This window comes from Rhinopithecus roxellana, chromosome 6 (assembly GCF_007565055.1).
Source record: "Rhinopithecus roxellana isolate Shanxi Qingling chromosome 6, ASM756505v1, whole genome shotgun sequence".
In the NCBI taxonomy this organism is placed as follows: Eukaryota; Metazoa; Chordata; class Mammalia; order Primates; family Cercopithecidae; genus Rhinopithecus; species Rhinopithecus roxellana.
In genome coordinates, this window is record NC_044554.1 from 111,097,271 (window position 1) to 111,116,279 (window position 19,009).

The 19,009-nt window shown below is 44.9% G+C and overlaps 1 long non-coding RNA gene across 1 annotated transcript; it reads right to left on the reverse strand.

Moving 5' to 3' along the window:
* Window positions 1–13,007: 13,007 nt before the first annotated feature.
* On the reverse strand, window positions 13,008–18,724 carry LOC104666139. The gene is made up of 2 exons (XR_748513.1): window positions 18,625–18,724; window positions 13,008–13,642 (listed from the first exon to the last, which is right to left on the reverse strand). It is a non-coding gene; the product is annotated as an uncharacterized LOC104666139 (long non-coding RNA).
* Between the last annotated feature and the right edge of the window lie 285 nt (window positions 18,725–19,009).

Here is a 19,009-nt window from a genome sequence, read left to right on the forward strand (position 1 = left end):
TAATGCCACTGCTGACCTGACAGCAGGTGGAGCTCAGGCGGTAATGTGAGCAGTGAGGAACAGCTATAAATACAGATGAAGCTTTGATTTTATTGCTAGAAGTTTCAAAAAAGCATATTTTTTGTTTTATTAAGCTCACTTGCCCGCCATTCACCTCCTGCTGTGTGACCTGGTTCCTAATAGGCCACAAACCAGTACTGGTCCATGGCCTGGGGGTTGGGGACCCCTGCTTTGGACCAATGCACAGGTGGCTGGAGGAGACACTAATATTTGCCACATGGGTTATCTTTTCAACTTGATTATTGGAAGCCTGTGTCTCACTGGATGGTCTCTGGGTGGGTGGGGGCAGTTGTAGGGGAAACAAGTATCTTCCTAACTATGACAACTCCAAGAGCTAGTTATCTATATACTTTTTTTTTCAGACTACTTTGTCGTCCATCTTCCAAACTTGTTATTTTTAAGTTTTTGGGCAGTGGTCCAATATGATAGCCCATGCCAATGAATCAAGATCGTTCTGGGTAACTCAGGCCATCTCTCATTCCACAGAAATCCACAGTCTGATTTATTTCCTGGATTCTGCTCCCTGGAAGGATTTTTCTCTACTACTGTCTTTTAGAGTTATCCCTGTGTGGAGCTACAATACACTTTTGACTGGTTATGTGTGTATTATGCAAAGTTATCTGTAATCAGTACTATACTTTTGGTTAATTCATAAGAAACCCCTATGAGGCCACAGACGTATGTTAAGGACAAAATATAGACACAGCAACAGGCAATGGTACCAGATGAGTGAACTACCCAGCTACTTGTGTAATTTACTTAGGCCTGTTCTAATATAAGCTGTTTCCAATGTATATGTGAATACTACAATTAATATCTGATTTTATGACTTGGTAGATCAGAAAAAACACAGTTGATGGGCAGTTTAAATTGCACAGTCACTTGGTATCTTACGGTCAAGCATTAACTTTCTGCCAGGATCAAGAGGAGGCCAGGACCTGCTTATCAAACGGAGGATACTTGCTGGCAGAAGAGGGCCCAGCTTCATTCCAGAACCCAGGGGACCTATGCAGTGACTTGTCAAAGTCACTATAGAATATCTCATCTGTCTTACACACAGGAAATGCTATTGTATGTGTTAAAGCAGAAGCCCTAAGGGACAAGACAGCTTGAACTACTTCCTGAACCTTCTTTCTCTTTGCTCCCTCCACTTTCCACATGGGCAATCTTGGAGGTTAGCCAGTAATTATAATATAGAGGCATGCTGAAATATCCTGTATGTGTCCTTCAAAATGCATGGTCTGTCAAAGGTTATGTACTTTTTTGACATCAATGCTACAAAGTGTTACGGAATATCTCTCACTTCAGAGGAGCTACTCTAACATACCTGAGACCGCCGGCTCTCTGGAAAACTTTATCGCTGTGGTAGATTCCCAAGTATTTGTGAACGTTTTCTGTCACCTTCTTTGACACTTGCTCCTTCTCCTCATCAGATTCATTTAGCAAAATGTTATTGACATACTGGGATGCTTGTGGGATGTGAAGATATTCCAGTTCTCTCTGATTTGTCTTATGATCAAAACAAGAGAGTTAGCATAACTGTGAGATGAGATCGTGAAGGTGTACTGATGCTCCTGCCACATGAGGGCGAATGGTTTCCGAGAATCTTTCCTGATAGAAATGCAGAAACATTATACACCAAGTCAACGGCCGCATCGGGGTGGCAGGGCCATGTTGGTTTGTTTCAGTAAAGATACCACACATGGAGCCACAGCTACATAGCATTAACCCCAAGGAATCTTGGGGAATTACTGCAGTCATTCCCCAAGATTCAACTGGTTTTTGCACCATATAAACAGGCCAGGCAGATAGGCATGTGCAATTATTCTTACCCTACAGGTTCAATGCTGTTGTCACAACTACCTTATTTGTGTTTAGGATTGTGCTAGCATCAATCCCTAAAGTGCCCCCAGGTATGTGGTATTGCTTTTGGTGGAGAGAATGTGGTTCTAGGGGCTCTCACTTGACTTTTTCTACCACGATAGTCTTCACTCCACAGTTCAGTGTAGGGATCCCACCAGTTACTAAGCATAACCTACTTTCAATACATGTTCTGAGGCTGGGGAAATAAACACAGAATGTGCCTGTTATTCCATGGGGCTCACTGTAATATGGAGTCAAGCTGAGAATATCTGTGGCCCGCTTCCATAAGCCCACCTGTGGGAACATTATTTTTAGCTTATCTGAGAATTAGCATTAGTTTAGGGCCAGAATATGATAACCTTCAGAAGACTCTCTGTCTTTTCTTTTGGTCACTAAACAGCCATTGCCACAAAGTGGTTTCAAATTCCATTTGTGAGGCTTACCGTGGTGTCCGTGGCCAGGGGGACAGGGGTGGATTCCCAGTATATTCCTTTGAGCACAAACATACATGAGGCCAAGAGAGGCAACAGAGAGGTACCAGAGTGCATGTGGCTTAACCCAACATCTCAGCTATCAGCGTCCTCAGCCCTGCGCCTTTACTAGCCCAGCAAAGGGGTCTGACATTTCGGGGGGTGGCGGGGGGGCTCCTTCTCCTCCCTGCACTGAAAAAAGTGTCTGCCAGCCCCATGCAGGTGCTTTGGGCATTTATGAGAACAGGTGGACAAGGAGAGAGATGAACAGGACTAGAACAAGAAGAAGAAGAAGGAAAGAACATAGCGAGAGGAGCTATGTTCAGAATAAAGAACTGAGAAGAGGGAAGGACGGGGCAGGTAGAGACTTAGAGGAGGCAGAGAAGCAGTAGAAAGAACAGGTGTTATTTCGCTTGTTTTAGAAAGTAGGAGAGGAACGAAGGGAACAGTATCCGGAGGGAAAAGATAAGGGCTAATTTTGGAGCAGGTAAAAGGGGACGTGAGACACGTTGCTGGGTATTAGATGTTAGCCTGTCTCTAATAACCTTTTAGGCTTGCCAGTGAAAAGTGAAATTCCATTTTAGTTATTTTTTCTCCTGCTTGGACAATATTTTTAAAATTATCTGTGCTGGAGCTCTTGCGGTGTGAATCAAATGGATTGCGGCTTCAACAGGGATCCATAAGCTCCTGACCCCAGACTCTCCTGGAGACAAGGTCTCTGCACTGCAGGGAGGGGTCGGAGGCAGTCACCTCGCTCGGCGACAGGCAGCTCAGCGTCACCAAGTGAAAATTAGGATCAGAAAAAGGATGCTGCATTCCAGGGCCAAACGCTGCAGACGTCTCTGTTATGCTCACGGTTTGTCTTCCCTCCACTTTTACTTGCCAAAGAACAGGGAAGAGATATCTTTTTTCCCTTTTTCTGGGTTGATACAGAGAGAGTGGCACTGACAGGCTCACCCTTCTGTAGAGCCTCACATTGGCCACGAGGAGGCAGTGTTGTCTGCCGCTCGAACTTGGCTGCCCAGGTGAGAAGGTCTCATTGTGGGAACTGGAAGGGAAGCCTGGGATTCGAGATTATTATCAAAAAAAAAAAAAAAAAAAAAAAAAAAAAAAAAAAAGGGGGGGGGGAGAAAAGGGCCAGGGAACTAGGATCCGAGGTAAGCCCCCGTGGCAAGTGTGAAGACAGAGCAAGACAGAGACAGATGAAATAAGGGGTTTCTTGAAGAGTTCTGATGTACAGGTTACCTCCAACACTAGTGAATTCCCATCTCCACTAGAATTTTGGCAGAGACGACATGATCCCCTGTCAGGCGGGTGTAGGAGGAAATCTACCTCAAGAGGCTGATTTACCAGGAAACGTCTGACGTTCAATGGCTTTGTCGAATGAGTTCCATCAGGCAGGGGCCACTGCCTCTTCATCTTTCTTCCAGCACCTGGTGTGTGTCCACCTTCCAAGAAGGTTTGTCAAGTGAATGATTTAGTAAAGCTTCTGACCGTTGTGGAGATGGTATATTTGAAGGCACAGAGCCTAGGTCTTCATATCAGTCCTGCAACCTTAGCTGGGTGTCCTTGAGAAATAATTTCTTCTGTCTGAGCCTCAACTCTCTGTGTATAATATCCTACACAGATATAAAATCTAATTCTCCTGAATGCTAGGCTGCAGGATATATGTTTTTGAAGGGATAAAATGGTTATGAATAAGAAATACAGTTTATTCTTTTGCTATTTTGGACTTCTTAGGGTGAAGTAAATTTCATACGTGGAGGTTCTTAGAGACTTGCCTAAGAAACTCCAAGGGGTCGAGGTGGGGAGTGGGTTAAAGTAACTGTTGTCTGAGCAAGGAACACAAAACAGCTAGAGAGCCTGTCGACTTGACTTATGCCCTGGACAGCTGCCTTCATGGTTCGAGAGGAGATTCTCCTGCTGCCCTGTCAGAAGGACGGTAATATGGGTGGCTGCGTTGCTGTTGAACCTCCCAAATTCTCCCTGACGGGCCTCAGGCCATTGCAACGCTAGATTGTAAGAATCTTGGAGGCAGATCTTACGTTTCATCCAGCCAGCAACTCTTGCTCAATCTGCTCTGCAAATTCCTTGTACGCTTGACTAAGATTTTCCAGAGATGCATCTTCTGGGTACAGACACCCTGACAACCTCTCCATATACGGTAAAATGTGTGTGTTTGCATCACCAAACATGAATCTTATATTTTCATTTAATCTTCATCTGTTCTTTCTCTGGGGGCCACTGATCGAGTCACTCCATCCAAGTCAGAAGCACCGCCACATGCACCTGGAACTTTTGGACTCCACTTCATTTTCTGCTCCACTGTGACTATTTTAATAACTTCATATCTTCATTTTATGGGGGGGGGGGGGCGTCTGGAATGTTGGAATTGCTTCTAAGGCATTTTATTACCCTCTATTATGACTTTCCTCACTCCTCCAAAGTCGTGTGAGCTCACTGAAATATCTTGGTATGCCCAGTGTCTTTCATTGTGTGATACCTAGAGCACTCAAATAAACGTTTGTGAAATAATGAGATATAGGAATGGCCTCTAAGCTCTGCAGCCAAGGAGAAGATTGCCACCCATGAAAACCAACTCAGTCAGGGAGGCTTGCCGTTTGGCTTTCTGGGAGACGCATGCAAATGCCTACTTTAAGGAACACAGATGTTTGTATGAGCACAGGCTTCCGTGAAATCACCTCTTAATACGTGTAAAATTTTAATGAACGTAATCTCAGCCTTGTAGGTAGGCAGAGCAAATAGTACTCTTCTAAGGGTTTAGTTGCAAGATGAGAAAATTGAACCTTAGAGGGGTTAACTGCTGGCCAGGGTCACGTAGCTAATACATTATTGTGTTGTGCAAGAAATTGCATCTCTCAGCTTTGACTGCGTTGCCCTTTCTCCATTGTGCCTCATGTCTCATGACTTGTGGAGTGAACGACTGGTGGATACCAGCTGGTAGATGTTTATAATGTGTGTCTCTGACCTCTGCCTCAATAATTGTGCAGATGCTTTGAATTTGAGCTGAAGGAAGATAAGCGTTAACTGGTGAAGTTAAGTGGTTTAAAATGCATTTTGAGATATTTAACCCAGACATGAATTACTGACAGGTAAATACAATGAATATGGAGAAACCTCTTCTCTGCCAGTGAATAACACATTGCTTTTGGGCAAGTAGGTATATTCAAGGAGATTGTCTTTCCCAGCTACACTTAAAAAGTTTAGCACATGAATAATTGAGCAACTTCCTGGCACACTCAATATTTATTTGTAAGCCTGCTCTGGGCAGAAAAAGAGAAAAAATATTTTGAAGGCAAGTTTTGCATTAGCTAGGAGTTTATTTGTTTGCCAGAAGATTACATAATTATATTTGCAAAGGAGCATATTGGTATGTCTTACTATTTTCTTGTTGATATATTGATGTAGTATATTAGACAAATTAGAAAGGAGAAGGGTAAAAATCTGCCTCGTTGTGTACATGTGTGGGCTGCAGAAGATTAGAATACAACTTCCAGGATCTGTTTGCCCGTCCATTATGATCATTATTGCACTCTTCAATCTTCTATTGTGGGTAGAATTTTTTTTTTTTCCTGTTTCTTCTCTCCAGCAAGCCTGGCAGCGAGGCCAGCAGGGAACACAGAGCTTTACACAGAGTAGATGCTCAGTGACTGTTGCGTGAATTTTTCTTTTTAAAATGCTTGTCACATCATCTTTATGAAATGTAAGTTCCGTGCATGTGAAGGAGCAGATAGTGTTGCATCTGTCCACAGCCTGAGGGCGGGTGATGGGGGAGGTGCTGGGGAGTCCCATTCGTAGAAAGCTAGTACTGCCTGCTTCTGTTAGTTCTTGGGTCTAATGAGGAGCTAAGGTCGAACTTGTGTGAGGAGGAGAGTGGTTTTGGTAACATTAATCAAAAGACAGAATTCTGGGCGAGTCAACACTGGCAGTCTGGGAAATGAACTCAGAATGTCGGATAAACAATGTGTCTTATTTAGACCCGGAAGTCTCCCTGATTGTGCATTCATTTCTTCATTCGCGGAATGAATAGTTTTTAAACTCCTTTTATGTGCCGGGAACTGTTCTAGGTGTAGAAATACACCCGGGAGCAAAAGAAACAAAAATCTGTGCCCTCTGGGTCTTACACTCTACTGGAGAAAATGGAACAAAAACAATACCAGGAGCATGTGACATCATAAGAGTGGAGACTGTATAAAAAGTCACTTTGGGAGGCTGAGGCTGGTGGAACACCTGAGGTCAGGAGATGGACCAGCCTGGTCAGCATGGCAAAACCCTGTCTCTACTAAAAATACAAAAAATTAGCTGGGCATGGTGGTGGGTGGCTGTAATCCCAGCTACTTGGGAGGCTAAGGCAGGAGAATGGCATGAACTTGGGAGGCAGAGCTTGCAGTGAGCCAAGATCGCACAACTGCACTCCAGCCTGGGCAACAGAGCAAGATTCTGTCTCAAAAAAAAAAAAAAAAAAAAAAAAAAAAAAAAAAAAAAAAAGATTGACTGTAAGATGCAGCTCGTTTCTCATGGACTGGAGACATTTGTGAAACAGGGGCAGGATTCTGCGGTTACCTTTCCAGCTGGGAATTTGACATAACTAAGCCTTCCCAGGACTATATTCCTCAGAGGAAGAAGCAATCAGAATTGCTGCATATATTTAAACATTCATTATCAAAAATAAACCTGCTGCATTTAAATAGCTTTAACCCAATGGAAGTTATTTGTTTCTCACAGGAGGGCATCAAAACAGAGATCTGGTGTTAACTCAGGGCTTTGCCAAGCAAATATAAACAACAAAGTTTGGACGTAAGAGAATGCTTGGCTATGCTTTGCTTTGCCAACACTTACTTCCCTCTCCCTCTCATTTTGTATCTTTGTATTTATCATCTCTCTCCCCCTCTTTCTCCCTGGTCCCCCCTGCCATGATCTGTGTCTTGCATGCTATTGCTGCCTCATAGGTTTCCATCAGAAAAGTCAATGCTTGATTCATGGTGCGAGTGTTATTTCCAGTTATGTAAATATTGGTGCGTTTGCCTTTTCCCTCTATTCTGAATGGTCAGATTTTTTTAGAAGCATGGCAGATTGAGAGACAGAATAGGAGGCAGGTTTTCCTGTCAATCATGTTTTCTAAAATAAGTTTTGCTGCTATTTATTCCTCTACCCTCCTTCCTGTTTTTGCCTTCTAAGTCCTCTCTGCATATGTGTGGGGGTGGGTAGAGGGGACTGAATTATAGAGATGCATCAGTGTGCTTTCTTGCTCTAAGGCTGGACCATTTGGTTCAGGCACAGGCAGGGCTATGGGAGACAGAAGAGGGGGTTTACTTTCCTGCCCCCCACCCTTGATTCCTGGTTCTAGAGGCATCCCTTGTCTCCATAGCTTCAGCCTTGGTGAGTGTCCCCTTTACTGCTCCAGCTCTTCCAGGATGCTCTGGTTCCTCTTTGTATTCCATTGAGCCTAGGAAGGGCCCCACCTTTTTCATTGCTAATAGTTGCTGAGTGCTTCAACATCCTTGTGCCTATCCCTTATTGGAAATTCTCTCTAGAATTCCATTTGAACAGACTTCTTTTTCCAGCTGGGTCCTGACAGATATTGTAAATCTATTGTAAATCTAAATAGATTTACGGCTACTATAAAACTATTTAAATAAAATGTTGATGAAAACATTACTATTTTGAAAAAAAACCCCACAATTTAAAGAAAAAAAAACCATGAAGATATAATTTAGATACTATGTTGTCCTTAATCATCTTAAATTATTGCCTCCATGAACCCTATTTTTCTTCCAGCTTCAAGGGGTCACTTCTTTAAAATCACGCTTAGTTCTTCAATTTCAGGTTAGAAATCCTTCTCAAAGGATCTCTTTGACCCGCAGGCATCTCAGCTTCAGAGTGAGCTGAGCAGAGAGACGCACGCCTGTAACAGTAGAAAGGGCAACTGGGGAAGGAGTCCGGGTGGGGAGCAACAAACTTCCACCTCGGGGAAAACATCACTGAGCAGCTGACACTGAACGGCCTTGCAGGATGCCTAGGATGAGGGTGAGACACAGCAGGTGTCTTTCACTTGTGACAATCTCAGCCCTCGTGCAACTGGAGAAAAGACAGGTAGAGTTCAGGGTATTTGGGGAACATGAGTAGTGTGGTGAAATTGAAGCTGGGTGGGAGGGTGGGGGCCGTGGGCGCGCCAGCTCGGGGAGGCTGAGGTCACCCCTCGCCATCGCCCAAATTCACAGCCTGCTATTAAGGCAATTTTCCAAAGGTTCTACTTCCCCCCTTCTTTGAGAATGCCATTTACTCTTCCTTTCTTATTGAATGGGGTAAGAAATATTCTCTCTCTGTCAGTGTGATAGCTGCTATTAAGAAAAAAATGATCTGAAGGAAATGATTTTCACCTTTTTTGTGAAAAAAAAGGCATCAAGGTACAATTTAGGTATTTACCGTACAAAATCTACAATTTAGAAAAGATACATTTTGACCTTTTCTTATTTTAATTCTTTGTCTTTTAAATTGTAGAGTTTGGATTACTCCTAAAAATGTAAATAATGATTACACTAAGACGATTCTGCTTTTCAGCACACACTCCTGCTTGAGTTTCAACATTAAGTTCTCATGCATCTATTTGCTTGAGGGTTGGAACAGATTTTAGGAAGAACATTTGAAGGCTCAAAAATGATTTCATTGCAACCTCTTTGTCTTCTGACCTCCTCTGTTTATCTCATTTCTCCCTTCCCTTCCTTGCTTGTTTTCAGGTTCCTTTATTGCTTCTCTTCTACAAATCCTCACCTTTCCACACACTTTTACCCCCAAGTGGGGCACTTGTCCTATGGGGCCCCCAGGAATGGAAAGACTTGAGCCCAGTGCCCTCCACTTGGCTTCACCAGCCTTCTCTAAGTGCACCCTTGGCCAGGGATTTTCCCGGGATTATGGTGGCACTGGAAATAGAAAAATGGGTGATGTAAGGGAAGATGCTATTCGTGACAGGGCCTGAGCACTGAGTAAAGAGATGGGAAAGATTTACAGTTGACTCTGAGTTTGTAAGCCTGAGAAATGGGAGCAAGGAGGATCATTTGAGAGAAGGAGAGGTGAGAAGGATGAGGAGAGGAGAACTCCAGAGGATGGGAGGATGTTTGGAAAAACGTTGTGATAAAATGCATATGCTCATGGAAAATGGCATGATGGTCGTCCCATTAGCATGAGTCACCTGCATGTCTTGTGGGAAGGAAAGAGGCAGCAGAAAAAGGAAGCCATCCAGGCTTGATTCATGGGACCTGTGGGGAAGCACAGTGGGGGTGCTGGTGACCTTAAAGTTCTAGTCCCTAGATGACAGAGAATGGTAGGAAATTGGTGAACGTAGGCTTTATTCCAGAAATTATTCTAGAAAAATTGATGTAAATGCAAACTTTGATAATGGTACTGTATTAGTTCATTCTCATGCTGCTATTAAAGACATACTGAGCCTAGGTAATTTATAAAGGAAAGAGGTTTTCTTATTTTCACAGTTCAGCATGGCTGGGGAGGCCTCAGGAAATTAACAATCATGGCAGAAAGGGAAGCAAACACGTCCTTCTTCACATGGCGGCAACAAGGAGAAGTGTTGAGCATAAGTGGGAAAAGTTCCTCATGAGCCCTCACTCACTGTCAGGAGAACAGCAGCATGGGGATAACCACCCTCATGATTCAGTGACTCCCACTGGGTCCCTCCCACGACACGTGGGGATGGTGGGAACTACAGGGTGAGATTTGGGTGGTGACGCAGCCAGACCATATCAGGTACCATATGAACTATGTGAGTTCCATTTTACAGAGGAGAAAACTGATGCTCATAAGTATCTTGCCCAATGTCATATGGCTATCAAGTGTTAGAACTAGAATTTGAAAATAAATATGACAAACTGACAAGTTTCTGCCCTTTTTAAGAAGCTATGTTGCTTATCTGGGAGGTCCTGGGCACTTGGCTGGAGACACATAGGGCCTCTTGGCATGGATAGGCATGAGGTTTTGTCACTTTGCTCCTCCTGTCCCCACACCAACCACTCCCTCCCCAAGAAATATTTGTTCAGTGCCCATTATGGGCCAGACTCAGGAATGTGGCCATGAACCGGGGGTTCTCTGCCCTCACTAAACTTCCTTTTTAGGGAGGAGCTTCAAAATAAATAAGGTAAACAAACTAGATAATTTAAGACATGGTGAGTGCTCTGAAGAAAGTGCAAGATGGAGACGCAGTACAGAGGGGAATCAGGTTAGTCACTTAGGATAGCTCAGAAAGGGCTTCCTGAGGGTGTGACTTTTGAACCAAGACCTCAGTGATGATGGAGACTCACCGATGGGAAGACCTGGGGAAGGGCTTCTCCAGGGAAGCTCGGGGGCAGGTTCTAGAAGGGAGGCAGGGCTGACTGGGCTTGGGGACATGCTGTGTGTGAGGAAGCAGTGGTTTTCTTCCTAACCTTTATAGGGTCCTACCTGTCTTGACTCTCGCCAGCTTCTTACCTACAAACAACCGGATGCAATGGGTCCTACTTACCCTCTAGGGAGAAAAGATCATGCAAGCTGCTCTTTGCTATCATTTAGAATTGTAGACTTTTTCTTTATTGCAGAGCACTGTGTTAACCAGGCTAGGGGTGGGGGACACAGAAACTCTGAAGTCACCAGGAAAACTTCACAGCAAGCCTCTGACTGTGACTATTTCCTGCCTTCGTCTGGCAGAAAGGACTCTATGTAGCTGCCCCCATACTTGGCCAGACGTAAAGAGTTCTTTCTGCCCTCTGTATCTGTCCTCGATCCTCCCTCTCGCTCGTTCTCTTCTCCTGGAATGGGTTCCGGCCACACTGTGCCTCCTGCTCTGGTCTTTTTCCTTCTTCCTGCTTCCCAAGTTTACACCAGGCTACTTATTAACACAGGACCAGGTGTGTTATAAGCATCAGTGTGTATTGTGTGTGTGGAAGAGCTTCAGTGGAGCACCTGAGAAAAACAAAAAACCAACCTTGCAGGTATTAACCACAATAGCTCCAGTCTGGGACTCCAGCAGACTGAGGCCTGACCACACTCACTCTTTTTCAGTGAAGGAGCCAGGACGTTGCCGAGTGCTGTGAAAATGTCCTTTCGGTGTTCCAACACCTTATAAGAGCTTGCTTATTTCCCCAGTACAGAAATTCACGGTGATCGTAAAAATTAGGAAAACACAGAAAAGTAGTTAAAGTAGCCACTGGTAATTGCAGTTAGTATTATGTTTACTTTTTAATAAAAGTCAGATGAAATAATGAGATGGAATTACGTAAGAATATTAAAAGGTAAAGCACGGCAAAAATTAGTCTAACCATCATTTTATGGCTGTACAGTAATCCTATAAGGTGGATAAATCATAGTTTTTTAAAGATCTACCCTACTGGTGTATATTTAAATTCTAGCCAATTTTTCCAAAAAAATGTAATAAGCAACTGTGTGCATTCTTACACAGCTCAATATTCTTAGTCTCTCAGCCCAGATTCAGATTATACCATTATTGAATGAAAAAGTATAAATATTTCTAATGCTCTTGATACCTATTGCCCAAGCAAGTTCTAGTTTCTGTGAGAGCCATAGACTGATTTGTGAGGTAGCCGCCTGGCCACCCCGGAGGGCCCTACTCCAAGGTAGCTGTGTGCTAGTTTGTCCCTGTGTGGCTGATCATGTGGTCCCATGGTGGGCTAGGAGAGGTAAAGTAGAGAAATGGAGGTCAGGGAATAGAGGGAAGGGCAAACTTGGGGATGTGGCAGGAAGCCCTTGTCCAGGAGAGTTCACATGGGTGAAGACATTGAGACACCTGAACAGAGGCCCTGGAAGGCCAAGGCCCTTCAGCCTGGAGATTCTTCCCCCTGGGACCAGTCTGGACGAGGGTGTGGAATGCCTATACCTGTGAAGCCTGGCGAAATTCTTTTTTTTCTGAGATGGAGTCTCGCTCTGTCGCCTAAGCTGGAGTGCAGTGGCGCAGTCTCGGCTCACTGCAAGCTCTGCCTCCTGGGTTCAAGTGATTCTCCTGCCTCAGCCTCTTGAGTAGCTGGGATTCCAGGCACCTGCCACCACGCCTGGCTAATTTTTGTATTTTAAGTAGAGTCAGAATTTCACCATATTGGCTAGGCTGGTCTCGAACTCCTGACCTTGTGATCTGCCTGCCCTGGCCTCCGAAAGTGCTGGGTTACAGGCGTGTTCCACTGTACCTGGCCAGAAATTCATTATGATTTGGAATATAAACTACAGTGAGCAAATTCATGTTTATTTGGTCTATTTGGAAACGTTTGAGAAAGAAACTACAGTGAGCATTTGCCTGCCTGTGGGGCCTCCTGTGCAGCCGTCTCCCGCTTTCTCTGTGTGGGTGTTTCTGTAGCAAAGTGAATTAGGCTTCCTGCTGTGCCGCCACAATGAGCCGGGTGTCTACCTCCATGGTTAGCATCCAATCAAGCAATAAGAAATAGCTGATTGGGAACACTTCCTTCATCTGGAGAACTGTGGTCTGAGCCTTTTCTTTCAAAGGAGGGCGGGGTGGACAGCATTTTCCCTTTGGTGATGAACCTTTGTTCCAGAAAGTGTAAAACCCACTCATGTCAACACTGAAACACCAAACCCAGTATGTCAAGATAGCATAGATATTGATGCTATACTGCTTAGGGGAAACATTCATATTGTATGTGTCTACCTTGTAGAGCAAAGCTTTAGAGCTATTTGCTTATGAGCCCTGGAAATTAAAAGGGAGCAAAACTGGGGGACACTCTGTCCTCCTGTGGGAGAGTTTGGCCATTGTCACATCACCCAGTGGTATTTATTGAGGTCTGCATGTGTTCTGTTGCTTGCTCTGCAGAAGAAAAGGTACTGGGGTAATAGCAGTGGCACATGCACCCAGGGCCCATGCTGGCTTTGATGGACGTCCACGTGGCGGTCAGCGTGTGTCACCAAGTGCCTCTGTTTCTTTCTCAACATTCCCTTTCTCCTGCCTGTTCAGGGTTCCTCTCTCTGAATAAAAGCCCCAAGAGGACCATGACTTTTTTTTTTTTACTGCTCAGTTCAGGTAATATACAAGGCTATAGTCATTTTTTATGGCCAACAGTCTTGATTCAGAAATTCGAATGTGCATGCCAAGATGTTAATCAAAATTCTGAACTTGACTCTAAGATAAATCTTCTACCCTTTCCCAGTATGGGTCTGTGGGGAGGGGATGTGAGTTTTGTCCTCTCTTCTTTTCCCTGTTCACCTCCTTCCACACTCACGAGCTGAGATAGAGAAGAGAGAAGGAGGAAGGCCTGAAGGTGTTGTAAGGCTTTCAATGACTCTCGGAGGCTGCAAAATCCTCTTTTGTCCTCTTGAGCCTACACTTTCTGAGACCTCTTCAGCCCTTTGGTGTAACCCAGTGAACCAGACCCCAAAGGATTCCACCCAGCTCCCTGTCTCCTATAAATACTCGCCCCTCATTCAGTGAACTCCAGGAGTGTTAGGTGACCCGTCTACAACTGTACTCCGGCTCTGCTTCCCGAGTGCAACTGCAGGGGTGACCTTCAGCATCTGGGGTGGTGAGGAGTCCAGCCCTAGTTCACAGTCTCTGCATGGAAGGGGTACCCGGTCTCCTTCTCTCCCAGTTCCCAGGACCACAGATGGAAGCCGTCTGCCCTCGAGCTCCTGCCACCTCACCTCCTGCTCCTGCGCAGCTCTGTGGCTCCGGCAGCCCTGTCGATCTGTGCAGACCCCGCAGAACCTCGTTTCAGGGTCTTGGTGCTGACTCTTCCCTGTGCTGGAGAAGTGTTTCCCTCAGTTGCCCGCATGGCTAATCCTTTTCCTCCTATTTGTTCAAAAGTCACCCTTTTAGCAAGTCCTATTCTGGCCACCATATTTAACTTTCTCCTGCGCTGCCTCCAGTCCTATACCCCTGAGTCTGTTCTATTTTTTTCTATGGTGCTTATCACTTTCCAACCAACTGTGCAATTTAACCGTTTATTATATGTATGCTGCTATTATATGTACCTGCTTCCATTAGTATGGAAGCTCGAGGCGGGGGGGTGTTGGTCTGCACTGCTCACTGTTGGGTGCCAGGTGATCAGAGGGATGACTCAAAACATCAATGCTTAATGAGGTTTTGCTGAGCATGCAAATGAAGCAGCAAACTCTCAAAATCCTCCTTTCTCTCTCATAACTCTTTCTATGCGTGAAGTCCTGGATATAGCATTTTAAAATTTACATATTGTGATTTGGCTTCTCTCTTCATGTGATTTCCTATCTAATTCAGCTCTCTATTGGACATTCAATTTAATAACGCTTTCAGTATTTTTCTTAGAAAATGGTGGAATTGTGTTACTACTTTTCATGATTTTCAGCATGTTTCATATTAAAAAATTAGAGTAGTCTTGGTGAGTTTATTTTCCCTGGGGCCTGGAAATGACAGAATTGACCAGGTGAGCCAAAGGGCCAAATAATGTGAAAGTCGCTGTCTGGTTGGATGGAATATTCATAGTGGGTGCCTCTCATCCTCCTCCTCCGGCCTGAGATCTTGTGCCCACCCACCTGCCCTGTGCACCTCTGCCATCATCACCACCCCTGTTGTCTGTGTTTAGAATGACTCGCCGTTCCCCCCACACACCGTGCAGTTTAGTCTCTCCTCCTCCACACCTGCTGGGAAGCCTCCCAGGGAAGCTGCTCCTTTTGTAACCCTGCCACTTTCTTTTCAGGACAAAATTTTCTCACTGTCTCTTCCTGGATTCCTTTCTTCACTTCCACATGTTAGCTGTCACCCTCCTCTGGTCATCGTCCTGCACCTGCCTGCATTACAGACTTTGTTACATTGCACACTGCACTGAACAATTCATATATCTATATAAAGTAATTCTATCCTATATCTATATCTATCTATCTATCTATCTATCTATCTATCTATCTATCTATCTATCTATCTATCTATATCTATCTATCATCTATCCGATCCCCTTTCTCTTTCTATCATCTATCTACCTATCTAACTATGATCTGTCTATGTAATCTATCTATCTTTTTTCTTTCTTTATCTATATCTATCTTTCTGTGTATTTTCTATCTATCATCCATCTGTCTATCTATCATCTATATCTATCTATCTATCTATCTATCTATCTATCTATCTATCTATCTATCTATCTATCAATCATCTATTTCTCTATCTAAAAACTGGAAGGACCTGAGGGCAGTTTCTATGAATCTTTTTTTCTTCATATTTATAGTCCTAGGAAAAACCACAGAGCCTGGAAAACACCCAAATGCCTTGAGGGTAGAGTCGATGATGTATTTCCATTTGTGTATTTCCTGTACCTATCAAGGCCCTCAATTATATTGAATGAAAAACTGAATGGATACAATTTATCTTCACAGATCAAGAATCCCCTGGCTCCTGTAAAACTAAGCTGGTTCTACTGTTCCTTTCTGGGGCTCACTGTATCTAGCTCCATGCTTGCTGTTGTCCTGTGTGTGTGTTTGCTGTACCTGCTGTGTGTTTCCCATGTGTATTGTGTGTCTCCTGCCTGAGTTCCTTTCCATCGTTTTCACAGTTGCATCCTTGCCAGCGCACAAGACCCAGACTCTGATCCCACCTCTCAGTGAACCGTGTGTCCACACGTACATCACAGCCTCTCTGAGCTCTGCCTTTTTATTGTTAATGTCGAGAAAAGTCGACGATGCCATTAGTCCTTCCTGCAACCCTGAGAGCTCAGTACTGAGCAGAGTCTTGTGGTTGGTGAGGTGCTCTTGAGACTCTTGTCCACAACTTTTCTGCCCTTGAACTTGCTTCCGCCTTCTTGGCATGTGGCCAGGCCCTCCCAGCCTCACCCCCCACAGGGCAGAGGATCCCAGAGTGCTTGCTGTCAACCCACAGAGGCCCCTGCAGCCCGCACGCTTCCCACATCTGAGCAAAGCCAGGCTTCTGGCTGGCTTGTCCTTGCTAGATCAAGCTCAGAGATGCTCAGAGTCACACTGGGAGGGTCCCCTTCCATCACCAAGAATGAAAGGCACTGACTGGGCCTGTGGGTTACAACCAGCATCCTCAGCAGCCTTGTCCTATGGAGCTCTGCTTCCCCCAGCTCACCTGGCATCCCTCTTTCCCACGTCTACAGCCGGCTCCTTGCCTGGCATGAAACACAACAGGGGGTACAGCTGAGCCTTTCATGGCAGTTTCTCTACAGCATTTTAAACTGCTCCTGGCAAAATCTTCTCCCTAGAAAGAAAGGCCATTCTTGCCCCTCTCCTTCTCTCCGAAGATTTGACTTCAAAGGATATTTTTGATGTCCCTGACACCAGCTACTTTATTTGTGCTATAACTGCAGGGGCAAGGGGTGCCAAAGGGCACCAGTCACCATTTCTGTGCTTGAGAAGCAAAGGACAGATCATATTTATTTATGTGTCTCTATTTGTAACTCAAAGTAGAACGAAGAACATGCTGAAAATGGTGGGTAAGGTATGTCGTGAGCAGCACAAGGCCAGGCATAGCCAAATCCACACATGTTTGTGTCTCTCCACAAGGTCAGACTTTACCAGTGCTATTTCAATCATAAAATCCATGGGCTCTGTGGAGTTCCCGAGGAGGCAGCTGTCTAGGACTCCCATGCACTCAGGAGTCAGAGCCACTATGGCATGCAGGCTCAAGCCACTGCACAGGTCAGTCAATATTGCAAACTATGCATGATAGTATACTTAATCAATCTATAAATGTTATAGACAAGAGTTTTCACATCAAACAGAGTGACATTTAACATCAAGAGAAAAGAAGATAGCAAATGAACAAATACGAGGAAAGTGTTGTGGACAAGGAGCATCTCTTGCATCTCTTGGGTGGATCCTGGTGGTCCTCAGCGTCTTGCAAGGGAGAGTCCTTCAGGTGGGCACTTCCTTTGATACTGATCACAAGTGACAGGAAGATGTGTATGGAAGTGGCTGTGCTGAGCTGGTGAGGTCCTGCCCTTTGATAGCCCAGGGAGTCCTCTGGTGAGGATGATAGTAAAGGGTCACATCCCCATCTGGTTGGATGCCGTCGCTATTGATTAGATGTACATCTGCTCCGTGCTGGCATGATGCCTTTTGAAGAATAAGACGGGGTCATTTTTTTAAGACAGAGTCAATTATGCCAATGATGCTCTATGTAATGTACCCTCATGTGACTGGGGGACATTATGTTAACCTGTGTAGTGGGTGCTTCTACCAATGACCTCAAAGATTAGAGATCTTCCAAAAAAGAAGGCCACGTCTTTATACATTTCAGGGCACAGTATATTGTAAACTCACATATTTGCTGAATATTGGAGTTTTGAGAAAGGAAAGATCAACTTTGATTTGGCTGGCTATTTTCACTCTCCTAGAAAAAGTAGAAAGAGTGTTTTATGGGCACTGAGGCAGTCAATTGAAACCCTGGTAGGGTTGCAGCAGACTGTGTAAAAACAACGCTCTGGCAGGAACTCTGCCGTTTAAAAAGCGGGGCAGAGGTTCCTGCTCATGGAGGCAGAGGCTCCTGCTCCCCTGCCTGGGCTATGCTTCCCCTGCGGAGGGCTTGTTCCCAGCTCAGGCCTCAGCTATGAGGCGCCTACTATGCCCACACTGTCTACACTGGCTTCCCCTGGTTACTCACAATTTTTACACTCCTTTTATAAATTTCATCGCACTTGATGTAACCTGAGATGACTTAGCTTGTTCACTTTTTCTTGCTTATTGCTGCATTTGTGCATGGGAATGTAAGCTCCCAGTGGACCAGGCCCACGTCTCAGTCACTGCTTACCCTGAGTCCCTGACACAGTGTGGGGCTGGATGAGGCCTTCCACACCCGTCATTACCTGAGCCGACGGGAAGGTAGCCAAACCCCATTGGTGACCACAGTATGGAGGCCACAGCTGTCATGACAGAGGAGGCGGGTTTCCGGCACATGGCAGCTCGACAGTGCCCACACAATTGGCTCCCCATTCTCTTATGTCACCCCACAATGGCAGGGGCCTTTTCAGCACCCACTTCTAGGGCACACAGGGCCTTCCTGGAGAACACTCAAGAGGATGTTTAGGTTTGGATCGAGATTTCTTTCTGAAGCTCTGACCCTCATTCTGAGATGGAAGGCACTCTCCAGCAGCGTTGCCTAAGTCTCCTAAGCAAGACGATGTTGTCAAATATGGCAGTAACCCAGCAATTATTTCCAATGCTCCTGAAAACCGTGTACAGTAATCCCCAGTCCCACTTGCTCGCAGTGGATCTACAGGCTTACCTTTGGAGTCAGTGCTGCCAGAATTTGGTCTTAGAATTTGTTGATTGCATCGTCCTACTTAGAAGACTCACTCATGATGTGAACGTGAGTTTTGCATCTCAGTTGCCTTTTCTGTAAAATTCACAGCATCTCAGGAAATCTTTGAAAATTACAAATCTGATCACATCCCTCCTTTTCTTAAAATGCTTCGATGACATCCCATTTTCTTGAGGATAAAATGTAAACTCCTTAGGTAGTTAAGAAGGTCTTCTAACACCTCCCCTCACCTCCCCTCTTCTCACTCTCCTTATATAATGGATTCTGACCACACTGACTTCTTTTCTGTTCATAGACAAGATTCATTATCTCTTTGAGCTTTCGCACATGGCGATCTTCTGTCTGGAAC